The sequence below is a fragment of the Pinus tabuliformis genome, chromosome 5_2 (genome assembly GCF_031772625.1).
Source record: "Pinus tabuliformis cultivar Carrire ecotype Pingquan chromosome 5_2, CPIR1, whole genome shotgun sequence".
Classification (NCBI taxonomy): domain Eukaryota; kingdom Viridiplantae; phylum Streptophyta; class Pinopsida; order Pinales; family Pinaceae; genus Pinus; species Pinus tabuliformis.
Genome location: NC_142306.1, coordinates 649285174 through 649312016, shown reverse-complemented (window position 1 = coordinate 649312016; position 26843 = coordinate 649285174).

Here is a 26843-nt window from a genome sequence, read left to right as displayed (position 1 = left end):
TTGTTGATGTAGGAACATGAACATTAGGTTATCTTCTTACACTGCTACCTTTCAATTCCAAAATGATGATATAAACATCTTGAGTTCACAATCCTTTAAGGATTACTGAAAACAATCACTCAATCCATATGTTCTTTGAATCAAGTTTTAACATCAACAATTGAACTTGCCTCAACTATCATTATGTATTTGAACATCCTTCCAAGTAGCAAAACAATATGTCAATCAGATAACCAAAATATTAAATATCATAATTACCTTATCATGATGACCCATTCATCAAAGTATTTACTTACTTGAGTCCCTTGCGATACAAATCCTTTCACACAATCCATCTCCATATTGTACAAGAATCCCTCTCCATGCATCTATTTTTAATTAGGGTGCCCATGGATCAAAATTTATTACCAAGCTACAATGTCTTCCTCGGAGTTTTCATTGTTAATTGCATTTCTTTCTTCCAGAGACTATACTTGATATTAATCTATTTTCTTATATTTATGCCATGCAATCTTGTGTAAGAATCTTGATCTTTAGTTATTCCAAAGCATGTCAAATTTATTCTTTCAAGCATTATGTAACCATGTGGAAGACTTACCAAGCATACTTTTATAACCAACTCTTTTTGCAATATTATTTTAATATGAACCCTACCCTAGAGAAGACTCACTTAAAATATGCATACCTTTTCCTCCATACAATCATCTAGCCATCCTTTCTTGAACGAGCCTGCTTCTTATAGATGTTGAAGATAGGTTTCTTTTCCCAAGAGTAGAAGGACTTTTATTATGGCCTTCACACTGCAACTTGACCATTTGTATTCCTTCATCCTTTAAGAGTCTTGTTTCCATACTAGATGGAATATTCCATACTAGAAGGAATATATACTAGTAATGTCATAATTCTCTTTCCAAGAACCTTCCAAAATTATGGTTCTTATAGGATCTTGATGGTCCACTTTTGCAAAAATTACCACCTCAAACGTTATGTTAGAAAATTATTGGATGAACAATAATATGCAATATGGCCACAAGCTTCTCATTCCTTTTAAACTAGACGATCTTTCCCAAAGCAATTAATTGAGTAGATTCTAATTTCTATACTATCATATGATTTTATCTATGATGCCATGCTCTTACAGAAATCAAGACTTCTTCTAGAGAATGCAACAATGCATGCTACTCTACCTTCTACTTAATAAAATAAGGACAAATTTCATAAAGAACCTTATGTAGATGGAGCTTCCTTCAATAGTAAATATGCTTGGGCTATTCTCCTTTCGACTTCATCTTAGGTTCTCCCTTTTCTTTAGCTATGTGGGCTTCAATTCTTTCCTTTATTTTGTTATCTTTATTGTTTGGAAAATTCCTCTTGAAGTGTCCATACTCATTGCATCCAAAGCATTGAATCTTGGACATATATGTCTTTTTCTTTTCCCTTCATCATCTTCTTGATTCTTGCAGTAAAGGCTTGATACCTTTGATTTGATTTGGTTTCATCCTTTGCCTTGATCCTAGATTCTTCCAAGATAAATTGAGCCCACAACTCATCAAAAGGTGTATTATCCTTCTTAGAGTAGATACTAGTTGCAAAACCCATCCAATCAGGTGGCAAAGCATTTAATACACAAATGATCATTTCAACGTGTGAAACAATTTGCCCAAACCCTTGAAATTGATCCCTTATTTGTGATATCTTCATGAGATAAGTGGCCATATCTTCATCCTTTGACTTCCTTATTCAATATTATTGATTCCTCAAGGAAATATTTTGACCTGATCTACTTATAAAGTATAACTCTACCAACTTATCATACATATCATTGAATGTCTTCAAATCAAAAACAAAGGGAACAAGATGGTCTTTAATGGATTCAACAATGATGCGTTGTGCCGTCACTTTTACCTTCTTGTATTTTTCTAACTCTTGAGTCTTTTATTTATCTAGTACAACCACTTTAGTAAGGACATATTCTATGAATTCATTTCATGTGAGTACCATGCCAATCCTCTTCTTCTATGCAAGGAAGTTGTTGATCCAATGCGCTTATTGCTTTCCTTGCAAAATTCAGCCATATGATTTGTAGATTGAAACATAGAAATCAATGTGATACTTGTTAACCAAGAGTCCTTCTTATATATGACATCTTCAATTGTCTTGATGCTTTCAAGACCTTCAATGAGACTTCAAAGATGCCCTAGAATGATGATTTCTATAATTCATTCAACAATGGAATCTTTGTTCAGCTTCAAGGAGTGAATTATGATCGCAAGATTCCTTGATGCTTCCTCTTCTTTGAGATGATGTACTAAAGAGCCTTCAACAAGAGCTTATCCTTCCTTCCTTCAATGAGAGCTTGATCCTTCTTAAGATGATGAAATCCTTGATGCAACAATATTCCTTCTAGATCAATAGGTAATTTTCTTCTTTCCTTGCATCCTTTTACAAATGATTTCTCTTGACAAGCAAACCCTTCTTATGATCTTTCGGTTGCTTTTTCTTTTTTCACCTTTGATTTGATACCATGTTGGAGAATGCAGTAGGGAAACTATTAATTCAAATTCTCCTTAACCTTAATAATTTCCTGTGAAATTTAGTTACCTTCTTGTGTTTCTTTATTAGATATTTTCATTAAATAATTATCAAGAGAAAAAACAATAAAGATAATGGACACAAGTATTAGGCTCAAAGCCAAGGAAAAACCCCTCCAAAGGGAAAACCCATAAATAATCTCTTCTCTTCTTATAGAATTTGATTCAAATGAGAAAACCAAGACCCAAAACTCTAGACCAAATCCTCCTCCAAGCACCAAGTCAGCCCTCCAAGAAACCCTTTCAATTAGGTCAAAGATTAACCAAGTCCACAAGGGTCACTTCTTCTGCAACCAAATTCCATCTTCTTTAACCCCCGAGCTTCGAACTTGCAACTTCGAGCTGTAATATTCGGCCCTATAGTTGTTGTAGAAACCCTAATTTATGGCACATGTAAACCCTTGAATAATTTCTCCTTTGAGCAATTCATGTCTCCAAAGTAAACTAGGTCAAATCAGAGTATTCGACCTCCTACAACTTGGTTCTGCAATTCGACCTTCTGCAAATTTGGACTTGCGATTCTCGACCTCTCAGTAGCTGCAAAAACCCTAACCTTCTCACATGTGAGAGAATATGGCCCAAAAAAAGATTTTCTTCATTCATATTTTCTTCTTGTTTCCTTGACCTTCACTCTATGTTCCTTGATGTTCCTTGCTTCAGATTGAACTTATTTCTTGAGATGATCAAATTGGGTGCTAAATGAGGTCAAAGATGTTTCTATTTATAGGATTTCCATAGGTGGAATAACGTCTTCTAGGTCGACTTGTCATTGGTAGGGCCAACTTGTGCTTAGAGGCTCATAGGATTTTCTAGACTCAAAATTAATTCTTTTCCATGCTAGAAAATTCCCAATAGGGTATTATACAAATGATAAATATTATTTTGACTCAAGAAAAATATTCTTTTGAATTGACAAACCCTAGAAACATGAAGAACATGCTTTATCTAGATGACCATCAAAATGGAGCATGAAACCCATACTTGAAAAAATGTTTTTCTTTCTTATTTTTCTTGTAACATAAGATATACATAATGACTTGAGTACATTGACAATTATGAAGACCAAAACTATTTACATTTTCCAACACTATATGCCAAGTTATAATAGTTTTTTTTTTCTTTTTCTTCATTGCATTTAGATTTAGTATTAGATTTAATTCTCATTTTGAAAAGTCTCCTTATGTAGGAGAAAACATCCATGTGGCTTGGTTAAGCTCTCATTTCAGCTAGCATGAAATATTTCCTTTTCAAGTGGCCACAAAAGGGCAACTCTTTCCATTTATCGGTTAGCACAAGAAATTAATATCATAGGCTAGCAGGTAAAAGTTAGAGTAAATACATTCATTTAGATTATTTTAGATTAGATTAGGTATATAGTTTAGATTAGTTATAGGTTGAGGCATGGAGCCTATAACCGAACAAAATCACCATCCCAAGTAGATAAGGGTCTAATTGGGGCCCTAAGCGGGTGATTTCCTGAATGTTGATGATGGTCAATTATGGTTATCAACATTTTGGTGCTAGAAGGAGGGCTAAATCGGTAAGTTGACCCTTTTGGAGTTGTTTGTTTTAATTCATTTTATTTTTCAATGACTCCTTCTAAACTCCCTATATGGAGTTGCATTTATGGATGTGCATCTTCCACTACTCCAATGAAGATAGTTAAAATCTTGTGGAAAAAAAAATTGATGGTGATGGTAAGATTTACACATATGAACATATTTATCAATTTATTCAAAATTGTATCTCTCATGATATGTTTTATGAGGATGTTAGATGAAGGTTTCTTACACTTACTTTCAAAGGTCGTGTGAAGAAATGGTGTGAGACGTTGTTGGCCGCGTCAATTCATTCCTGGGATCAATTTATTGGTGATTCTTTATTGGCTTTTCAATATTATGATTTGGATAGGTTATGTGATGGAATTAATAATCTCAGTAAAAACTAGATGAAACATAGTTACCAATCAAATGGGAATTGTACATAGTTTTCACTTTTTTGAGATAGAAAAAAAATCATCCAATTTTGAAAAGTGTTGATGCACGATCAACCCCTTTTTTTACAGGGCTTATTTTTGACATTTTAAATTTTCTAATGTATTAAGTGTGGGTAGTTATTTTTTTAATTTAACAATTTTTTAAGTAGTCATCTTCTTCTTCTTCCCTGAGATATTTATTTCTAAATGTTTTTTAGGTTTGTGTTTTTTTGTTTTTCTTTTCAAATTTTTTTGTAATAAAATCTTCGCTTTTCTGCATAGTTAAAAAAAAGGTCAATATTTTAAAGTTAAGATTTTTTATATATTTATGTATCGTTAATTAATATTTCAATGCACATCAAATAATTGTCACTATAAAAACAATAATTTTAAACATTTGACAAAAAAATACACATTTTGAATATAGATATAATAATAAAAAAATACACATTTTGAGACTTTTTTGTTAAAAATGACATGTCAAATAAACAATTTTTATGGAAAATTTTTATTTTTATTTTTAAATAACATTTTTTTTATGAATTTTATGTCAAAAATTAATAATAATCACAATTTTTTTTACAAAAAATAATGATTCACATAAAAATTAAAGTGAAAATCAGATAATACAAATATTAAACATATAACAACAATAATTGAATACTTATTCTTCTCATAAAATCTCAAAGTCAAAACATTACAAGTATAACTAATGAATAGTTCTCAAAATTGAGCTTGATTTGCAAGCATAACTTAAATTTAATCAATAATATCATATAATCCATGTTCATCATCTTCTAGATTTTCATTATTGTCTTATTCCATAATATTTTGTGCTTTAGTTTGGTCATTTTCCTCTTCTAATGGATCTTTGATGTCTGCAAATCTCCCAAAATATAATTTTCCAATTATTCTATCTAATAGTGGTTGAGGTTTCTTTTCATTTTTTTCCACACGTGATTCATTAAAATCCCCTTTTTTCAAACCAAATTCTTGCATTGCATCTAGAAGAAATTGAATAACATTAATTATTTGTTGAATAAAATTGCATTGTAGTGAGCCTTTTTCAATGACAATGCAATTTCTTCCTTTTTGTAGGCAACATGCTAGTGTTGTACCTAATCATCAAGCACAAAAGAAATAATTAAGCAAATTAGTATAAACACATAAAAATTAGAAAAGAAAACATTGAAATTCAATTTTATATAATAAAACTTACCTGAACCTGAGAATAAATCTAAAATCCAATCTCCTTCATTTGAGCGTAAATCTATAATATAGTAAATCAATGCCCATGGTTTTTGATAAATGTTAACTATCTCTCATTTTGCATCTTTATTCTCATATGTTAATTTTCTTACGACAACATCATGAACCAATACTTGGCTATGACTCTTTCCATCTACTCGATTCAAAATAATATGCTTATAGCTATCATCTTTTGTCCAACATTCAATATAGATGAACTCACAATCACTTATAATTCGCTGATCTCCGCAATCAATAAGATTTGACTTTTTCTTGTAACGTGAAATAGTAAAAGTTCAATTAATTTGTATATAAATAAATTTTTAACATTAATCAAACATACAATTTCAATGTCTTACCATGTAAGCTGCATCTTTGACTTTGTTTTTCCCTTGAAGCTTGATAATAACATTGCAAATTGTGTGTCTGAATGAAATGTCACAAATCTGATGTTGTGACTTCTTGAAAGCTCATAACCACTTTATTAAAATCTTGATAACTATAAGGCTCGCTATCATATCCAATGTTTGGGAAATCGAAACCATGAGAAATATATGCAATAACTAGGGCATATTCCCTTTTAGGTATGAGTGTTGCAATGCCTTCACAAACACCTTGTATTATTTGATATTGAATAGTGTCGAGCCTATTCCAAATGAAATGACTAGGAAGAAGATCAAGCTCAACATTCTTAAGACATTGTTTTCTCAACATTTCTAACTTAATTTTTTCAATAGCTTTTGAAACTATTTGGTACTCCATCTGCATCCTTTTTCGACATCTTTGATGAAATAAAAAAAATACCTGTATAAGTAATAAAATAAAAATAGCTTACATATTAGTATAATGAATGCATAAATCAACATATTTTTTTGAAAGCAAGATAACAATCTTTAAGTGTTGTTGTAGAACTTAAACCTAGGTAGTTGCGTACAACATCATTCCAACTCTCTTCATTCAACATGTTAACCATATGTTCTTGTATTTTCATATAAACTTTATGACTGAATAAATAAAGTAAAAAGTGTTAATATAGTGATATGTATAACAAATACCACCAACAACAATATGTTATATTTAAAATATAAAAATAAGTAAAAATAATTCAACAAACTTGTTTTTGAAATTCCGAACACATTTCGTCCAATGATAATTCACTTGGCTTCACATGAGATAATATTGATTTGACTAGTGTGTCATCCTTCACTCCTTCTATTGTTCCCTAAGGTGTGATAGTCATATCATCTGGAAAATGCTTGATTTTATGACCTATTTTACTGTTGGTACATATTAAGGATTTATAATTTTTAACCTTTTGATTTTTTATGCAATATTATCCCACATGTTGAAAATCTCATCAATCAATTCCCATGTCTCCCTAGTTCTAAATACCAATTGGAAAATGTTATCCATATCTCTAAATAAATCTGAATTTACTTTGCCACCTTTTGAATTTATTTTTTCCTCAATTTGATAACTTATTTCCATAAAACATACCTTCTGAAAGTTTAGACTGAGTTTTGCCTTAACCCCACGACATTTTTCTTCAAATTCACTTTGAATAATCTGACCCTTTGGATGAAAGTCATAGACATCCTATACTCATTATTTTTATTATTGTCTCATGCCAATAACTTTGATTTTGTTTGTGTTAAACCAACAAAAATGATACATTTCACTGTTTCAAAAAGCAAGTTATTGGGATATTCCTCCATCAATTGTCTTTTAGCCTCTACAAAATGGCTCCCCCCAATTACATAATATTTGTATTCAAAATGTCTTGTCCTCTCAAATGCCACTTTATTGGGAACTTGAATTAGATCAACAAGAACCACATAATCAACCACATGTGCATATGGATTGTACCTAATCAATGTTTCCAAGTTATGGACACGTAGGTGGTGTGGCTTTTTAATTTGATATTTAGATTGTCCTTCATTTGGATTATAGAATTGACTGACACTAAGATGAAATGTTTTGCTGCCATTAATTAAGTTATTCTTCATAAAATGATTTCAAATGGAATTTTGTTTTGTTTTAATAATCTCATCCTCTAAATCAATGCCTAGTGTTATGATTTCCTTGTTGTGTTTAGAGATTTCACTTTGATCTTCATGGGTGCCCATGATTTTTACAAATTGACCAACTTTTGATTCCTCCCTCTTACCGGTTAACATATTTTCTTTTGGATAGACAATCTCTTCATCATAAACTTGAAGAGAGACATCTATGGGCATTTTTATTTTTGGTGTTTTATAGCTTTTCTCCTTTTCAACAATAGATTTAATCTCATTCTCACTAATGACAACATATTTTTCAGCTTTGGCTTCCACATCTTCAAAAGCAACATGTCTAGCTAAACTAGATTGATCCACTTTAGTAATTCTTTGTTGATCCCTTATATTTACTCTTGTAGTTTCATGATATATTGTTCTTTGCTTCCTTCTCCTTTCTTCTTCTGTCTCTGTGTGGAAATTGTTGATCACATTCATAATATTTAGCTCCAGATAATAAATACCCTTCAACATAATTGAAAGACTCTCAACAAAATCCTATCAAACAAAATATAATATGTCAATGATAAATAAGTTATAAAAAATATAATGATACTTACAATAATGCATAACACATAAATATAAATAAGCATACTTACAATGTTATTTGCAATGTTGAGTGCAACTTCTTCACATAACTTTGTAGATTCTTCATATGTGTCATACTTGACCTTTAAGAGACGATATCTAACATTCTCACGTGTCTTGAGCAGTTTTGTAAGAACATAAACAATATCTATATTCAACACCAAACATATGTCTCATACTTTTCCCATCACCTCATATGGTTCACCAAAATTAATCATACCACAATATAGATAGATATGTACACATTCATTGCTTTCTCTATCTTTAACATGCCATGTAAATTTTGTTTTATTTATTTCTCATGCATTCCTCCATTTTGAAATAATCTTGAATGTATTTGAGGGGCCAGTTGCTTGAATTTTACCATGTGTCTCAGTTTGGCTTCGTTCAACAGTATTCATAGAGGGTCCAACTGCAACTTTAGATAATGTAATTACTTCTTTTGTTCCAGAAACATTCACACAAACATTCTTTGATGTCATATTCCTGATTATATATATATATATATATATATACATACACACTTTAATTAAAAAAAAAACACATATCTTAATTAAACAAACAAAACAAAAAACATTTAAAAATTAAATATATTCATCCTAATTTAATTAAAAAATACAAAAAACAAAACACTCCAAACAAAAATTAAAAAAATAAATTATTAAAAGGTTCTTTAAATTTTAATTTTAAAATCAAAATTAAAAAAATAATAATAAATTTTTTTAACATTTTTTTTAATTGTGCTTGGGTGGGTGCTCGTAGGCCTTCGACCCCCAGCTAGGCGGAGGAAGAATGCTTGCGGGTGGCTTGGCCAAGCTTGCGGTCTCTCTGCCCCCAACTGGGCAAGGGGTCGATTCCCAGAATCAACCCTCTATTCAGCCAGGGCTGAAAGGCAGTGGGTCTGCACGCCCGACGTAATTTTTTTTTTAATTTTTAAATTTGAAAAAAAATCTATTTTTTTAATAAATGTAATTTTTTTTTAGAAGGTATATATATATATATATATATCCTGGAGGAACTCAACAACCCACCTGACACGTAATTACTAGTAAACCTATAGGGATTTATGACATGTCCTCCTTGTCATAAATCAGTCACCTCAGGGGGATTTGAACCTAGGTCTGCCTTGTTTCAACGATTTCATAAATTTCGAATTAAAGAATTGAAATCCCCCGCAGCTGCCGTGCCCCATCCCCCCGCCCCAAAAAGAAAAAAAGATTTTTTTTTTTCCAAAAAAAAGTTTACACTGGGTTTTCCATTTCAAAGCCCCAAAAAATATGTTTTTGCTTATTTTTCTCTTAAAAATCCTACAAATATGAGGTTTTTTTTTTTTTTTTTCTCATCTTTTCCCATATAAAAATCTAAAAAAAAAATGAAAATTTTATGTGGTTTTCCCACTAAAATATGATATTAAAAAAATCTTCAAAAAAAGAAAAACAGTAAAAAAAATTAGTTTTGGAGCATAAAAACCATAAAACAACAGATTTTCCCAAAATTCCTCTTTAAATGGTCAAAATAGAAGGAAAAATAACTTTTGAAATGCAAAAAACTTTTGTTGAATGTGTTATCGATGACAATGCAGCTCCTTCGCAAAATCACTCCAAGCTTTTTAATGAAACAAAGAAGACTTGATATGAAGTGAGGAATAGAAACAACGAAAAATATTATATAGCCAAGATTGTGGGATTACTTTAATGTTTTTTGGATGTGGGATTAAAATTAAAATTAAGAAAAATTAATATACAATTAATATATAGGTTTAGATTAACTTTTATTCAATGTGGGATAAAAAAATAAAATATAAATTATAAAAATTAACTTAGATACCTAGTCAATATTAAATAATTTAGGTAAAAGTTTATTTAATTTCGAAAGAATACATTGAAGGAAAAATTATGTGGAAAATTTGAATAGAAAGTAGGGCCAAAATTTTAGTGGAATGTTTTCAAATAAACTTTAGAGGGAAATTTTGGATGGAAGTATTTCAAACGAAATTTTTGGAGAGAAAAAATTTGGCAAAAATTTGGGGGGGGGGGGGGGGGATTTGGATGGAAAATTTTCAACTAAAAATTTTGGGGGGAAACTTTGGAAGGAAGTTTTCATTCTCTAAGCTATAAATTGTCATTGGGAGAGAATGCATTTGTATCATTCAACGTCTTCTATTTGAAAGTCATGGATTCTTCTGATAGTGAAGTTTCTTTTTTTGGAGCATCAACGTCTTCCTCCCATAACAACTCTATTCATATTGATGAATATAAAATTAATTCTTTCACTATGAATAGAGAATCAAATTTTCCACTTAGTCCTAATCTTAAGGATTATAAGAGCAACACTGATGAAGGGCAGGATGAAGAATTTCCTATAAATAGAGAGTCAAGTTTTCCACTTAGTCTTAAACTTAAGGATTATGAGAGCATCGTTGATGAAGGGCAGGATAAAGAATTTCCAGTAAATAGAGAGTCAAATTATCCACTTAGTCCTAATCATAAGGATTATGAGAATGCCACTGACGAAGAGCGGGATGAAGAATTTCCAGTAAATAGAGAGTCAAATTTTCCACTTAGTCCTAATCCTAAGGATTATGAGAGCACCATTGATGAAGGGGAGGATGAAGAATTTCCAGTAAATAAAGAGTCAATTTTTCCACTTAGTCCTAATTCTAAGGAGTGTGAGAGAACCACTAATGAAAGGGAAGGGGGGGATGAAGAATTTCCAATAAATAGAAAGTGAAAATTTTCACTTAGTCCTAATCCTAAGGATTATGGGAGAACCACTGAAATAGGGGAGTATGCAGAATTTATAGTAAACAAAGAGCCATATTTTCCACTTAGTCCTAATCCTAAGGATTATGAAAACACCACTAACAAAAGGGAGGATGAATAATTTTCTGCAAATGATAATTTAACCATGAATAGAGAGTCAGATTTTCCATTTAATCCTAATCCTAAGGATTATGAGAGCTCCAGTGATGAAGGGGAGGATGAAGAGTTTCCTGCAAATTATAATTTGACTATGAATAAAGAGTCATATTTTCCACTTAATCCTAATCCTAAGGATTATGAGAGCACCATTGATGAAGGGGACGATGAAGAATTTCTTGCAAATGATAATTTTAGAGGCACAGATGTGAATAATGCATTTTCTCCGAGTTAATATTTCAAAGGCACTCATGGTGATGATGATTTTCCTCCAAGCGAGGATTCCAAAAGCAGAGATGAGGATGGTGAATGATTTCTTCCAAGCAATTATTTGAATGACATAAACGATGATGATGAAATTCCTCCAAGCGAGTATTTCAAAAGCATGGATGAAGATGGTGAAGAACTTTGTCCAAGTTGGGATTTCAAAAGTGCAAATGATGGTAGTGAAGAATTTCCTTAAAGTGAGAATGGTAATGAAGGTTTTCCAAGCAATGATGGTAATGAATTTCGTAACTATGTTCATAATGATCATAGTGAGGATAATATTCCTCCTGATGATAATGAAAATGCTTCAAGAGAGGATAATGAAATTATGAAGATGTTGCAAGAAAATATTGTATTTAGGAGTAGGAGTATATCTTTTCATATCAATCCAAGATTCCATTTATACAAGGGATAAGACAAAATATATCACAATAGAAGTTCTATCAATGATATGATTTCAAGTGAATGTTGTCAAAAGGATTGTTTGAAACATATGGATTTCAAGTTTGCATTGGAGAAAAGGAAGATATTTGTCAATGAATAAAATCATGCAAAATTCATATTTAGCGGGTTGCATGCAATCTACATTGGCAGGTTATGATTATCATATTGAGAATTTATTTCTTTATAGAAAGGCTTTCAAAATGTTTCATTCAATTGGTAATTTTCGTTTATCAAGAATCCAAGCAAGATTGGAAAAACTTCCCACATTTTATTCAGAAGTATGTCATAGACGAGATATGGGCCATTAGAAAATACTGCAATGTCATGGATGCAAGACTTCTTTTCAAAGCATAGAGAGTGTATGCCAAATAAAGACACGATACACATTCCAAATAATTTCCCAAGACGAGAAATCCACAACTTATATAAAGAATATGCAGAAGATGTTGAAGGAGATGGTAATTTTATTACATATTCATATTTTACGAGGATATGGAAGAGCAAATTCAACAATTTTCATATTCCTAAGAAGACAAGGATGGGGGTTTGTAGTACATGTGCTTCTCTTAAATAAAAAGGGATAAATTTCAAGGGGCAGAAAGAGGTATGCATTCATAACATTATTTTTTAAAATTGGATAGTTATCAACTATGATGTAGAAATTAATGTGTAGATTCCATATTGCTCATGAAATTTACTAAATCACAAGACTTGAAGCTACTCTCCTAATATGTGGAAATTAATTCACCATCTAAAGCAAGAATCATAGACATGCAAAAGGAAACATCACACGTGCACAAAGATTTATCCAAGGGAAAGCAACTGCTCAAAACCCCTTACTATCTATATTGCATTAATCAGAGAATAGAGAAGAAATACAATTCTTGCTCAAGCTTGAGCACACCCTACAAGTTTGGCTAACACTTAGTGTATAGTCTATCCCTCTACCTGACTGACTGAGTTTGGCTAACACTTAGCCAATTTTCAAGCCCTCCAAGATCCTATTTCCTTGCATTTTTTCCTTGGGAAATTGCCCCTATTTTTTAGGAATCTCACACTATCGAATTGCGCAATTCTGTTAGGTATTCCTCTAACTGCATGCACCACCTGTACACTTTGGAATATGCTACAAATAATAGTACAATTCCTTAGAATCCCCATCTCAGTTGGGTAACTTGAGTTCTTTGCATGCAACAATTATTTTGGGTTGATTGATCAGTTAATTGGTTGATCATTGAGTGTGGTTGAAGTTCCACTTCCACAACTTGACCTCCACTAGTTTTTCTGACAGTTAGAAGTAGTTGAACTGACAATAACTCAAATTAACTGACATAGATTGCTGTAAATTAACTATTAATCATTCTAAACTGAACTCAAGCTTCCACTAACTTGAATTAACTGAGTTAAACTGGGTGACACAAGCCATGTCACACAAGTTAACATCATCCAAGTTGTCTATTGATGTGGAAATTCGATTTTTCTCTAGTTTTACCAAGGAAAAGTCAAACTGATATTTTCTTGTTGCATCTTCAACACTCCCTCTTAGTAAGAAAGGGATTATCAACCACCCCTATCTTGCACCTGTGGAACTCGAACTTCCCTCTTAACAAGGCCTTTGTCAAAATATTTACATATTGTTCCTCTGTTGGAATGTACTGTAACAACATGATCTGCCTCTGCACATAATCCCATAGATGGTGATACTAGATATCAATATGCTTGGATCGATCGTTAAAAACAGGACTTTCAGAGAGTTTGATACAACTATGATTATCACAGTAAATCACATTAGGATCCATCATCTAACCAAACAAGCCGACACGTATCTTTCTCATCCAGATTACCTCACATGTTGCTTGAATTAAAACCATGTATGTTGCTTTTGTTGAGCTGAGTGCCACTAATCTCTACTTCCTGTTGTACCAAGAAACCATTGTAGACCTGTTGAGGCCCTGAAAATCGGGTCGACAACAAGGGGGATATCCACCTGGTCCGGACCTTGGTTGGCAGCTCCTTATCCGTTTGGTATAGCGGGTCCGACTGGGGATAATGGGACCAGTTTCCCAATTTAAGGGTGTGTGTGTGTGTAGAGTTGGATGATGCTGATCTAAGAGTATTTAAAGCTAATTTAATTCAGACTTTTAAACTAAATCTATGCTATTGTAATCTAATGAGAAACAACAGATCTAATCTACGCTAACCCAGGGTGTATTTCTTCTATTATGCGATCTAAAGAGATTTCAAACAATAACTGGTAATAAAGATCATTCAGCTATCATAAGAATAGAAATCAATTAAGATAAACCACTTTGCATAAAAAGTTAGGCAAAATAGTTGTGAACAGCATATCGCATAATAAGTTATTCATATATCAGACATAAATAAATGACTCCACCGTACAAAAGTGCCAAATGGTAACTCATACATTCATGCAGTAACATATAAACAACTGAAAACTGTATATCACTTTAAGAATATAAGCAGAAATGGCCAAGAGATAAAAGTACCATTTATGACTAATCCTACTCATAAGCTTCAAGCAAAAACGATTTATCTCTACTTGTTCTAACATCTACTAAGAGTACAGAAGTGCAACATCAGTAGCAGACATCAAATGCAAACATTAATAAATCTCGATCCATCCATTTATCAAAACCTCCTCCGAGGGTGCAGAAGTGCATGTTCCGAGGACAAGTTTTTGACAAATTTCTGGACCCTTCTCTAAATGCATGAGAAGGGTTAAAATACTACTTCCTAATTCTAATAATAGTGTATTTACAAAATTTAGGATGCGGTTTTCAAATGACCGTCCTTTTTCTAATCTAACTTTAAAGAAAAAAACAACATTCTAAAATAAGGCTACTTCTGAACTTGGTCTTTAAAGCTGCAAGTGTTCATCATGGGCTTGAGGAGAGTCGGCTGGCTGACTTCTGCGCTGAACTGGGCTGTGAAAACAGAATCTATGAGAGCTGGCACTACTTTTTCGGCCGCGTTTATGATGCATTTCGCAGTCATCCATTGACTATGCGGCTTGACTAAGTATGCCCAGTAACACTCCCAATTTAACCTGTTTAATGCTTGGATCGCCTTTCCCTTTTCCTGTGCCTTCTGCTTCCATTCTGCTTCCAGTCGTAGTTTATTTGGTAGGTACCCCGGGGTGGTCTCTTCGATTAAATTGGCCCTGTGTAAATTCTCATTTACACAGTCTATAAGAATGCTTGCTTGTGTGGCCGCTGTCTTCGCTGCTTGTTCCGCCTACCTGATTTGATCGTCCCATTTATTAAAGAGCAATTCTTTATGATTCTCGTTTATTCTGGGTGCACTTGCTCTTTTCCCTTCATCTTCATCCTGCCAAGCTAAGTATTCTGTCACTCGTCTGTCACTCTGATCATAGTCACTCCGCAAGTCCACCACTTGATTGGTGATTTTATCGCTCAGCTCGCAATAGTGACTCCACTGTGATATCTTACGTCCCAACTCTTCTTGTTGCTGCAGTAGTTGCTCATTTAAGCCAATAGATTCTGAAATAAATTCCGCAAGCTTAGGCTCATCTTTATGCATTTCTTGTAAAATTTGCAATTGCTTTCCTTTCTCGTCTAGACTTCTTTGATATCCTATTTGCATCTGCTGAAAGTCTTCCTGCAGCTTCTCGAGCTGTTTGGAAGCTTCAATATTAGCATTGGCTTGTTGCAACTGTCGTTGTAGTAGCTGTATTTGATCTTCTTGTTCTTTCAACAGTTGCTGAACTTCTGATGCCTTGTCAATAGTTGCAGAAGCATATGCTCCTGCGATTTGAGACAACTTAGTGAGATTTTCAGTTGGGTTATTATTGGGGTCTTTCCATAAGACGTCCAAATGTTTAGCATCTTGTGACAGTGTATTTTCTAGTTTTCTCTTCTTCCTCTGTCTCCTTACAACTGCTTTATGTTGGGGACTATAGAATACATCCAGTGGGGGAATTTCTTCTACATTAAGTAGAAGCTCAGAAGGTGGAGCGATAGGAATGTGCTCCGTTTCTGTGACACTGCTGACTATGGTCGAAACCACTTCTTGCACTACCTGTGTATTGTTCACAGGTGTTCTTGGGGCTTGCCCTTCAAGATTGATCAACTCATTGAAGGTTTCCCATTCTTTGTCCAGTTCTGTTGTGACGAGTGGCGCTTCAATAACACGAGGGGGAACATCTCTTGGCGGGGAGGCGATAACCCGCTGTTGCGACATTGCACTTGACTAAGCTGTATCTTTAGTTGTTTCTTCGTTTTTTCCTTGGTCGCTTCCAGACCCTTTAGAATGTTCAGGCACTCTTTGCGCAGTGTTAGATTTAGATCTGGAAGTGCTAGAGTTTCCACTGAGGCTAACGCTTGGAGTTGGTTCTCTGGCAGGCAGTCGCAGCTTCTCTAGAGGAACACTGGCCAGCCTTCTTTCCCTGTATAACATGAATCTTTGGAGGTCATCTGGAGACAACTTCGACCGAGCTTCCTACAAAATTTCCTGGAGTGAGCTTCTACTCTGAAACAAATCATCAAACAAATCTTTCTTTCCAACGAATACTTTTATTTTGACGTTCGTTGTGAAATCTTGGGCAACATCATTTGGGTCTAATGGCTTTGCTGGGAATTTAAATAATTGTAGACACGTCACATTCTCCACTTTGGTGAAAGCGTTTCCTACATCGAACAATGAAAAGGCCCCACAAGCTACAGGAAACTGAGGCCATATGGCCTTCTTTTTGTCTTTTAGGTCTTTAGTCAGGCCGCCTTCTGAACAGGTTTGATATGCAATTTCCCGAGCCAAAAGTTTATCGGGGATATACAGAGGCAAGACATGAGGAGGTACAGTGCTTCCAAACACTCTAATATAGGTGAACCATTCTTCCCCAAACCATCTTGCGATGTGGATGATGTCTATTTATGCCTCGAGTGAGCACCTCGGGGGGTCTTCATCGTACATCATTCTATACAAGGGTAAGATAAGCCCGTGACAAATTTGGTAGAAGTGTGGGACGAACTGAGAATCCCATAACACCTTATGATAAACATGGATAGGTAATGGGTCCTGGGTAGTCCATTTCCAACCCATAGTGGGAAATTTAGACACATAACAAATAGAATCCATAACATATGCGGATAGATAAAAAGGAGGATAGATCCTTTGAGACAAGGATCTTTTAGACCGGTAATTGATAACAGCCGTGTATAGATTATCAGAAAAGATCTTGGCCCAATCCATAATATCGGCATTTGTGGCAGCATCTATTAATGGTAGCCATTCAGACGAAAACTTATTGATATCCGGCATCCCAAATAATCTACAAAGCATGGCCGTAGCAAAACAATACGGAGAGGTGAGGGAACCAGTGCTGTACATACCGTTTTTGTCCTTTTTGAGCGGCTCCTCTTTTCTGGACCAATCTTTGGTGGTCTCTGCTAGGTTTGGGTTCTCTGCCACAAATTTCTTAACGAATTGTGCATTGTAAGTCGCCTACGGTTCAGGAAGATGATACATAAGCTTTAAATCTTGCGCAGTGAATGATCCGATGAGCCCATGTCCTTGAACCTTGAATTGTCTGTTGTTCATCTCTGAATTGTCAAGTATCCACTTGATCATATCCGTATATGGTAGAATTTTGGGCCTTGTTGCTATCCGGTGAAGAAATGAACATGCTAGCTCCTCTAAGGATGCCTCGGAAGAGCGTTGTGAGCCCGCGACAGCAGCAACCTTCATTATTCTGGGATTCTCTTCTTCAAGCAGTCTGTACATGCTTTCCCATGTCGATATCCCTGTGTCTCTGTTACAGGCTGTGTCTGTATACAAAGGCGCCATCTCCTTCGTCTTCTCCTTCGCCTCAGAGCCTTGAGCTTTATTTTTCTTTCCCATTTCTTCCTGCGTTTGGCTTTGAATCGTCTTTAGCTCTTCGTTCCTGCAGCTCACGAGTGAAATGGAAATGACTGATCAAGAAAGGTGATGGGAGAGTTTTAAATGCAACAGATATATCAAATATGCCACCTTACGTGAAGTAATTCTTTACAAAAGCACGCGTCTTCATTTCATTTAATAACTGACAACTAATTCATTTACTATCATTAAAAGCGCGATCTTGAGTCAGATTATGGTAAGTGGCTTTCCTTTGAAAGGCATGCCCGAAGGATTCGTGATGAAGTGATATATGATTTGCTTACGTAACATCGCAGATCGCGCCATCGCAAATCGCACCATCGCAAATCGCACCATCGCAGATCGTGAGAATATAATATCGCAGCGATTGCAACATCGCAGGTCACAAAAGTTTGATGTTCGCCAAATCTTGCCAGCTCATTTCTGCAATATGCGATCTTGCGATCGGTGTTATCGCAGATCGGTAAATCTTGAAGTTTTTTCCTTATGAGTATTACTTTATTGCGATGCGATGTTATGCTTAACACGAGAGTCTTGCGCATACCGATATTATAGAGAAATGGAGGCATTTCCTATCTTTTTGCAACGTGGCTTTTAAAGTTATCGTATACTTAGGTTAAAAATACTCAAAAGATGTTTCTAAGCTTACGATGGTAACCTTATTTTGAAGAAAGGAAACTCTTGCTTTTTTTCTTTAAAATTTAACTAAGGGTCCCCATTCATTTAGTATTTTGGACAACACTTAAATGAACAAGGGGGGGTGTTGCTGGCCACAACAAGACCCAACACTAAAATTCCACGTGATGTAATCTTTCGGTTTGATGGACTTCCCACCCAATCTGCACCTGTGAAGCTACACAACTTCACTCCCTTTTTCCATTCGTACCAAATTCCAAACTGGGTAGTGCCTTTGCGGTACCGTAGAACATGATTTGCTTCCCTCCAAAACAATTTGGTTGCTGTAACCATAGTTTGACTCAGTTGGTTGACTGCATAACACATGTATGGTTGTATGTTCACAAGATACATGAGTGAGCCCACAAACTGTCCGTAAACAGTCGCATCCACTTCCTCACCTGAAGTGGAATCCTTTTTCCTCTAGTTAGTTGCTAGAGGAGTCTCCATGAGTTTTCACATGTCCATGCAAAACCTCTGAAGTATCTCATTGGCATAATTTCCTTGAGAGATAAATAGTTCCCCATCACCTTGCCATACTTCCAATCCAAGGAAGTAGTGCATGAGACCCATGTCCTTCATCTCGAACTCTCTTGCAAGGTCCTCTTTGCAAGATCTGATAAAAAACTCATCACTAGTAAGGATCAAGTCATCAACATATAAAACAATAATCAATAATTTACCTTCTACCAAGATATGCTAGAGGTTTGCGTCTGCTTCACTTTTGGTGAAGCACAAACCGATGAGATAACTATCGATCCTGGTATACCAAGCACGGGGTGTTTTCATGAGACCATACAATGCTCGCTTGAATTTTCACATATGCGACTCTTGATCAAAAGTCTTGAAGTCTCCTGGTTTCTCAATTTATACCTCCTCCTCAATAAATCCATTGAGGAATGTTGTTTTCACATCCATCTGGTGGCTCTTCCACTCCATTTGTGCATCCAAAGCAAGGATTGATCTGATGGATGAGTACCTTTGCTATAGGAGAAAATGTCTCCTCATAGTCAATCCCCTCCACCTGAGAGTACCCCTTGGTCACAAATCTAGCCTTTTACTTTTCTATGCTTCCGTCTACTGCCCGCTTCACCTTGAAGATCCTTCTCGAACCCATAACTAATTTTTTTGTTGGTCTTGAGACTACTTCCCAAACATTGTTCTTCAAAATGGATTTGTACTCTTCCACCATTGTATCAACCCATACTGGCTCTACTGCTTTCTGAAAAGGGGATGGCTTAGTCTCTACTAGCTTAGTCATTAGAGCCATGTAGCTAGTGTACCGATATGGTGACCTTCTCTACCTGCACTGATTTGAAGGAGCACCCAAATTCTCCCTCACATCCTGCACAAGTCTCTCAACTTCTATGTTTCTCTTCCTACCTTCTCTGAATTATTCTTCATGATTGGTTGTCTCCACTCTCTGCTCCTCAACTTGTGGCTTCTCCACAACATCCTGAGGCTCCTCTTCTAGTCGGATTAGAAGCTCCCTCTCAAGAGAGCACTACATGGATTTATCTTCATTAAATTTGGCATCCTGTCGCACAATTATCATTCCAAGGGATGGAAAATACACACAGTAGTTGTTGTGAGTTTCTGTGTAACCCACAAATACCCCCAACTCAACTGTCAACTCTACCTTCTTCCTTGATTATTGGAGACGTGCCAATAGAAAAAGCCTCCAAAGATCCTGAAGTGTGACACAGCCCGAGAAAGCCTCCTTTGGTGTTATCATGCCAAGAATCCAATGAAGACTTCTATTCTGGAAATAGACCGTTGTGTTGCATGCTTTAGCCCACAAGTGCAGAGGTAAGATTTGGTCATGCAACATGGCCGTACTGATACCAAAATGCTTCGGTTCTTCTTCTCAGCCACCCCATTTTGCTGTGGGTTATGGGGTGCTACCAACTCTCATCGAATGCCTTCTTTTGCACAATTTTTTTTAAACTCATTCAACATGTACTCACCTCCACTATTGCTCCTAAGAGCCTTCACCTTCTTTCCCGTTTCTTTCTCCATCAATGCCTTGAACTCTAAGAACTTGGAGAAAGTCTCATCCTTCTTCAGTATGAAGAAGATCCAACACTTCTGCAAATAATCATCAATAAATGTGACAAAATACTTGTGCCTAGTAGTGGATTATGTCAAGAAGGGTCCACAAACATCAGAGTGGATCCTTTCAAGGAATACATGTGTTATGTTGTCCCGATCATGGAAAGTGGCTTTTGTGTACTTCCCCAAGGTACACCCTTTTCATGTCTTGCTGCTCTAGTGCTCCTTTGGGGAGGCATATGGTAATATGTTGCATGATCTTCAAAGCACCATGATGAAAATGGCCAAGTCTTCTATGCCAAAGTTCACCGACATTGCGACTTTGTACCTTCTCTGCCTTTGTGCTCAATGCAACACAATCCTCCACATCTAGCTTGTAGAGGTTCTTCACACGAACCTCGATTTGCTTCACCTGTCCTATGGTTATGTGTCTCAAGAATGCCTTTCCTTTGCTGAATATCACATCATAGCCATGATCTTCCAAAACTGAAATGGAGACAAGATTCTTCTTTAGACCTGGAACAAACATCACATCCTTGAGCCTGAGAGGGGAGCCTGAATCCCTTTGAAAGGTGACTGTACCAATCCTGGTCGTGCTGTACCTTCCATCATCTCCCATCTCGATGTGCATCTGGAGATCCTTCTCCTCCAAATCACTGAAAAATATCTATTCCCCATCATATGGAACGAGGCACCGCTGTTGAGATACCACACACTTCCCATCACTGTGCTGGCCATGCATGAAATGAGAGTAAAATCAAGCTCAAACTATGAAGCCAAAGCTTCACCCACTGCTCCTCCTACAATCTTCTTTCTTGCCTTCTTGTGTGGACACTTCGTTGCATAGTGCCTAAATTCATGACAATGAAAGCACTTGATTATGAACAAGTCTTTCTTCTTGCTCCCTTGACTATATTATGCTTTGGATTGGGATTTCTTCCCTTTCCCTTTCTTTGCCTTTCCACCCAAGGCATAGTTCTCCTCATCCTCACCCTTGGATGAAGTCCTATATCTAGTATTACACCTTATTTCCTCTTATACCAAATCATACCATAGGTTTTCCCAATTTGGTAGTTTCTACCTCCCGTTCAATGAATATTGGTAGTTGTGCCAATTGTTTTGAATGCCTAGAAGGGCTAGTCTCACCAAATAATCCTCAAATACAGTAATACCAACTTGACCAAGTTCATCACGACATTGTGTGAACCTTCTTAAGTACTATGGAATGGTCTTGTTCCTCTACATCTTGATATTTCAAAGTTTGTCCTTGAGTGTCAATTTACCGTGGTCACTTCTATTCTGGAACAAATCTGTCAACACTTGCCACATTGCATAAGAAGTCTCTTTCTCATGGATATTTGAGAAAATATGGTATTGTACTCCCTCCAATATGATCCTCCTCACCTTGGCAACACACTTCTTCCATTATGCTAGATCCTTTGCATCAAATGTTGTTGGTTTCAGAATATCATTATCAATGAATTCCTTCAACCCATTATCCTCTAGTACTGCCTCCATGCGGTCCTTCCATGCAACATAATTCGAGATTCCCTCAAGGGCATACTCGAGCCTTAGTCCATTGAAAGCCATCTTCTTAGTCCTGAAGAAAACCTGCAACCCTGATCTGCAAATTCAAATCTCCTACAATGACAACTTCGAAATCTTTGTTCTATAGTGATTCCAGCTCTGATACCATGTAGAAATTAATGTGTAGATTCAATACTGCTCATGAAATTTACTAAATCACAAGACTTGAAGCTACTCTACTAATCTGCGGAATTTAATTCACCATCTAAAACAAGAATCATAGACATGCAAAAGGAAACATCACACATGATTTATGTAGGGTAAAGAAACTACTCAAAACCCCTTACTATTTATATTTCATTATCAGAGAATAGAGAATAAATACAATGATTGCTCAAGATTGAGCACACACTGTAAGTGTATAGTCTGTCCCTCTACCTAATTGACTGAATCTGACCAACCCTTAGCTAATTTTCAAGCCCTCCAAGCTCCTATTTCCTTACGTTGTTCCGTTGGGAAATTGCCCCTATTTTTTAGGAATTTCACAACATGTAATTGCGCAATTGCGTTAGGTCTTCCTCTAACTGCATGCACCACCTGTACACATTGGAATATGCTACAACTGATAGTACACTTCCTTGGAATCTCCATCACAACTGGGTAGCTCGAATTCTCTGCATGCTACAATTATTTTGGGTTGATTGATTAGTTAATTGGTTGATCGCTGAGTGTGGTTGAACTTCCACTTCCACAACTTGACCTCCACTAGTTTTTCTGACAGTTAGAACTAGTTAGACTGACAATAACTCAAATTAATTGACATAAATTGCTACAAATTAGCATTCAATCATGCTAAATTGAACTCAAGCTTCCCAAACTCAAATTAATTGAGTTAAATTGGGTGACACAAGCCATGTCACACAAGTTAACATCATCCAAGTTGTCTGCTTATGTGGAAAATCAAATTTTCTCTAGCTTGACTAAGGAAAAGTCAAATTGATATTTTCTTGCTTCATTTTCAATGTATGAAAATATATTTATTAATATGTTTCTTTTATGTTATGCACATATTCTATTGTTAAAGCACTTAAAGGGCATCACAATCAAACAAGTGAAAGGAAAAAATTGTATAATCATCGAAAGAAGTGTTACGATAATCCAAATAAATATTTGGGTTTGATAATTGATGGTATATATTAGAAGAAAAAACTTCTACCACATTTGTCCGCACACCAAAAAATTTACAAGAGGAAAATTTTATTCAATTTGATTTGGTTGGTTGTATGGTCTTTAATGGGAAAATGTTTCCAAGGGTTTACTTCACATCTCCAAATATTCATAATGATGCAAATATGACCATAACCATAGTTCATGATGTTGTTTCTCATTGGTTTGGTAATCTTCCTGAAGTTTTGTAACTGCAATTAGACAACACTAGTCATGAAAGCAAAAATCAATTTGTTTTTGGATATCTAAACATGCTTGGAATTGTGAAATTTTAAAAAGGCAAAGGTTGGTTTCCTTCTTGTTGGGCACAAATATGACCATATTAATCATATGTTCAATCATTTTTTAGTAACATTGACGAGGAAGGATGTTGGGATCCTGCCATAATTAATTAAATGTATTAATAAATCATACATTCCAGAGCTTGTTTTTCATGTGTTGGAAGAAACTATTGACATGCAAAGGTTTATTCTGAGATCACATGGTGAGGAGAAATGCATTGAACAAATTAATGACATTAGCTTCCAACATTAATTTCGTATCAAAAAAATTGATGGGAAAACACTTATATGGGGCAAGAAGTATTCAACTGCTGCAGAATGGGGGTCATCATTAGGTTTAGCATTTTTTAAGTTCATTCCAGATCATCTAATATTTGCATCAAATATATTGTTATTACAATAAGTTGTTGAACTCCATAATCCACGAAAGCATAAGAGAGATACAAATTATTCTGAATGCATGGAAGAAATTAAAAAATCTATTAGAGATACATATGAGTACTTTGATGTTACTGATTCAGTTTGGTGGGAGTCTTTTTTCAATAATCAAAGTGATATCATTTAAATATCAAGAAATGAAGATATACTTTTGAAGACTCCATTTATTTGGCCACAAAAATGCTAAATGAACATAAGGAAATAAACATTGTTGAGCAACGACAATATCAAGGTATTATTAATTCTCCACGGGTAGAGGAAAGAGAAATGTATATTGGTTCTAGAATGTCACGTGTACAACGTGAAGCCATGTAAGACCTTTACATGGGTTTTGTGCAGGATGTTAAGGAGGGTTGCATGATCATAGTGTTAGTAGATGGAAATCCATTCTAGGTTTCCAAGGTTATAAAGGTCATTAAAGAAAATGAAGAAGTTACATCTGTTGAAGTATATTTGTATGCCACAAATACCCACCCATTCAATGGTGTGTACAAGCCAAAGATGGTAGTCGATAAACAAATTGGCGCAAAGAGAAAAAGAAAGGGTACAAATATTAATTGTCATCGCACAAACCTCTTAAAATTGGAGGATGTTGACATACTTGTTTATGGATTCAATTTAACAAAGAGAGGAACTCTTCGCTCTAGGACCACAGGGATTCTGAGGAGGTTGCTACTAGACGAAACAATGTTAATATGAGAGTTTGTTGAACCCAATCGTAGATATAGAAGACTTTAAGAACCTGAAATGGTGGGCATGCACGTTGACTGAGATGGGGCACTAGTTGATGAAAGAGAAGAATGCGAAAAATCTTCATATGCATCCAATCATTCATCTGTAGATTTTGTAGATTCTAATGGTGTGCCAGAACCTATGAGTGATTTTGAATAATTGTCTAATACATTTTATGTAAATAAAGTTTGAATGGTAACTGAAATAAATATTTTAACTTCCATATAATCTTCCCCCCCCCAGGAAAAATTGTAATTTCTATTATATAGAATAGTTAAAATTAAATGTTGTAGATGCATAAAACATATCAAGATATTGGCTATTTATTCACTCAACAAATATTTGAGTGTTACAAGCATGCATGAGCATGTCAAAAATTTGATATGTTACTATTCTTACCTCTGCAATATACAAAACTGTTATATAATCGTTGTCCATATAAAAAGAAAAATTGTTATATAAGCTATTGTCCATATAAAAATAAAAACCGCTATATAAAACATTGTCCATGTGAAAATAAAAATTATAGATCTATTAGAAGCTATGTTTAATACGTCTTAGACAAATCAAAATAGTATGAGAAAGTATCAATTTGTTCTTTTATCAGGTTGTCATGGTTCTGTGGAGGGGCAATGATAATATTGGTAGTGTTCATCGCGATTATGCTCAACAATCAACCATGTCCTACGAGCCTACTGTGCGCCCTCCTTGGACAGCTAGTCAGATAGAAAGTTCCTTTCCCTATAAATGTGTTGACAAATAATAACATCAAATTGTGATTTGATCATGAGAACATCCTCTAGTAATGTCCTAAGTGTGTGCACATGGCATGTAGACCGAAGATTGAACTAGTCAATAACAACATAACAGTCACCAAAGACCTGAAGTTGTCGTCATCCCTTTTCATGTGAAAATAACAAAAGTAGCTCTAGACTTTTGATCTAGATCTTTTCACTTCAAATATGCATACATAATCACATTTTAAAGAGCATGTAACCATAAGATGCATATACATAAACGAAGTGGAAATAAACAACAACCATGAGAAGAAAAGACACAACAGGTTGATAATGGAGTTCACCTAGTGTGGGCTACATCTCTGGGCTCTGCTCAATGTGGGGAGGCCTCTTTCATTAATCTTCAGCAAAAATCAAATTACATGCATGTACAAAAGACACCTTATACCTCAAATTTTGGGGATGGCCTGAAAATGCACACCTATGTTGAACAAATGGACTACACCATTGAATTGCTGGCAAAAAATCATGAAAAATGATTGTAAACTCAACCCATTTCTGCTTCGGTCAAAATTTGGACCTTCGAGAATCTCAAAGATTCCCCAAAGATTCTTTATCGCTGGTTGACTGGAATTCTGCTGCTCAAATGAAAAATCCGACTTCACCACTGCTCTCCTTGCAAAAAATCGAGTAAAATGAGTATAAATTCGGCCTCGTTTTGAAACTATCAAAATTTGGCCCTTAGAGAATCTTTTAGATTCCTTATGATTCCACAAATATTCCTCTCTGCAATTTTAATGAAGGTTTGCTACTCATATGACAAATCTGAATTCACCACTACACTCGTGAAAAACTAAATAAAATGAGTATAAAGTCGGCCTAGTTCTGACACTGTCAAAATTTGGACCTGAGGGAATCTTTTAGATTCCTCATGATTCCACAAAGATTCCTCTTTGCAAGTTCACTGAAGATATGATTTTTAGGTGACAAATATGACTTCACCACTATGGTCCTTGGGAAAACCTGAGTAAAATGAGTATAAAATGTTGACACCTAATCATCAGGATTGGGTGAATAAGTGTAATTGATGTAAATAAATAATGGAAATATGAAGAGTCACCGGGAGATGAAATGAACAGTCTCTCCCTCATGTATATAATAAAGACGAACCTGAATGAATAGAATGAATTGATT